Source organism: Lolium rigidum, chromosome 4 (genome assembly GCF_022539505.1).
Source record: "Lolium rigidum isolate FL_2022 chromosome 4, APGP_CSIRO_Lrig_0.1, whole genome shotgun sequence".
Taxonomy (NCBI): Eukaryota; Viridiplantae; Streptophyta; class Magnoliopsida; order Poales; family Poaceae; genus Lolium; species Lolium rigidum.
The window spans coordinates 10,304,455-10,307,068 of record NC_061511.1 but is presented as its reverse complement, the minus strand read 5'-3'; the positions used below and the strand labels follow the sequence as shown (position 1 = coordinate 10,307,068).

Sequence of the window (2,614 nt, the reverse complement as noted above, 5' to 3'; positions counted from 1 at the left end):
GCTTTTCGTTTGACTAAGAATTACTTTAAATATAAAAATTATTTGTATGAAATTAATGTTATTAAAAAGTGTTTTTCAATACGAATCCAACAATACTAATTATATATAATATAACTAAGATTTTGTTGCTCAATTTTTATGGTCAAAGTTCATCTTGAAATACGCGTGCGCCTTATTTCTTGGGACGGAGGTAGTAATAGTTAGCACAATGCTGCTCGCTTTTAAAAATTAGAGCGTTGAGTTATTGTTGGCATGTACTACCTTAGGCTGGTCATAGTGCATAGTATCATATACTAGTATCATGCATATGATATTTGTCTATGATAATATCTCTATAGTGGGTGGTATTATAGAGTAGTATCATAAACTTCTAAATTTATTGTTTTGTAGAATCCCAATGTAAATCTATGTACAAGATCAATTTGGTATTTACTTTTCTCGTAACGTGCGCTATGATAGAGTATCCACCTATGTTACTCTAATCCTATCTCTCCTCTTTAATTAGATGCCACATCATCATTTTTGTGGGCTTAGTATGCATGATACTAGCTATGATACTAGCACTATGGCCAGCCTTAGTATGTACAGTATCAAGAAAAAAACCATTGATTGGATAAGAAAAGAAGCACTGATTATACGGGATCAATAGGGAGACACGGGCGGCCTTGCAATATTTTGGCGCACGATTTCCGCGCCATCGGCTCGCCCTCACGCGGGCGGACATAATACGGGCCGGATCGGGCGAAGTTTGGCGAGCCAATTGGCATCAATCCAAATAGCAACCAAATTTCGTGGGCATGCCAATTTTTTGGTACGGTAAGCATTGGCTGTAATCCAAACGCACCCCAAACAACCAGATCTTGCCAAAATATTGGTCATGCCCTTGATTTGGTGATGCTAAAATTTTGGTAGGGCTTGTTGGGGCTCAAACCAAACACACCCCTAGATCTGCGGTTTCCTCATCTCATCCTCTTCCCATGCTGGCTGCAGGTTTGTGCACCTTGACCTTGTCGAAGAGCTGCCGGAGACAGAAGAGGATGGCGTTGAAATCCTGGGACCTGAAGACCTTGGTGACGAAGGCGCCCCTGAGGGCGAGGAACGTGGTGGCCAGGCGGACGGCGTCGATGACGAGCGCGGACTACCCGGTGGCCTCCTGTGCCCACGGGCCGCCGACGTTGGGCGAGCCGTCGTGCAGGACGACGTTGAAGGCGGGGATGTCCCTGGAGTCCATGAGCCTGCGCACGGCGGAGCGGCACCGGGAGGTGGTGATGTCCTCCGTGAGGGCGTGCGCGCCCTGGACGGGGCGGATGGCCGGGCACGTGGCCGACGCCGACCGACCAACAACGAAGGCGCGGGCGCGGGTGACGGCCACCTGCAGCCATCCTCCGGCGCGACGCAGAGGTCGAGCACAGCGCGCGCGGTCGGGACGAACCGGAAGCGCGCGTCGAGCTGATGCAGCTTGAAGGCCGCGCGGCTCCGGTAGAGCACAGTGCTGGGCATACACGGTGGCGCGGCGTGGTGGCCATGTGTGATTTGGGATGAGGCGCAGGGAAGAGGGAGCACGGGAGGGAATGCCGGAGAGAGACAGACGGACATCGCTTGGTGCCTCGGTTGCTCTTGCTCGCCGCCTCCGTCTGCAAGCACGGTTTCTCCCAATCACGGCTCGTTAATCCGCGCGGGCCTGACATACAATCACATGCGACATCGACGCCGTATTCTCCATTTATTGGTGCGCGTACGGCATTTAATTCCAACCAAATCAACAATGCACCCAACATCGGTCCACATAGCAGTTCCATCTAGACCCAGGAGCCAAAACTCCATCCCCGAGAAGATTGTCTTATCTACAACTGTTCATGCCCTTACTATGCATAGAAAAAGATCTATAGAATACACCAGAACATCAACATACATTCATGTTAGAGTGGCCTATAATATCGTAAGTCATATCTCTATCGTTATAACTAGGCATGGTGATTATTGTGCATGATCTCTCCATATATAAATAAAATCTGACTAATTATTAAGAATTAATAGAGTTTCAGTTGGAGCAAATGTGCGTACAACCAAAAATAGCTGTAGTAGATGGACAATAATTGACTTATATTACATGCCCGTTTTATTTAATTAGTTTATAGAATTTATTTGGTTACATGGATCGGTTATTTCAAATTCGATTCATAAACATATATTTAATAAGCATGATTTGGTACGGAAATGTAAATAAGTTCAAGAAATGATCGGATCATCTACGGCATCCATAGATGGAGCCAAAAGAGAAGATATATTTTGTATGTAGTTTGTATGTAATATTGTTTCTGATTTTTCGTGTTTTTATAGATAAATAAACTAATCTTGTGATAAAAAATGTATGATATATAGATATGATATAATTACACAAATTAACAACGCTTGTCTTTCTGTCAAATTACACAAATTGTATGAAAAATTGTATGAAAAATTATATGAAAAAATGTATGAAAAAATGTATGAAAAAATGTATGATATACAAATAAACTAATCTAGTAATGAAAAGGAAACTTGTTTTTCTGTCAAGTACAAGTCATCTGTCTATCATTATAACTAGGCATGGTGATTATTGTGCATGCTCTCT

General features: G+C 43.8%; 1 pseudogene; it reads right to left on the bottom strand.

Annotated features, from left to right (window-relative positions):
- Positions 1-964: 964 nt before the first annotated feature.
- LOC124646675 lies at positions 965-1,500 on the bottom strand (annotated as a pseudogene).
- Between the last annotated feature and the right edge of the window lie 1,114 nt (positions 1,501-2,614).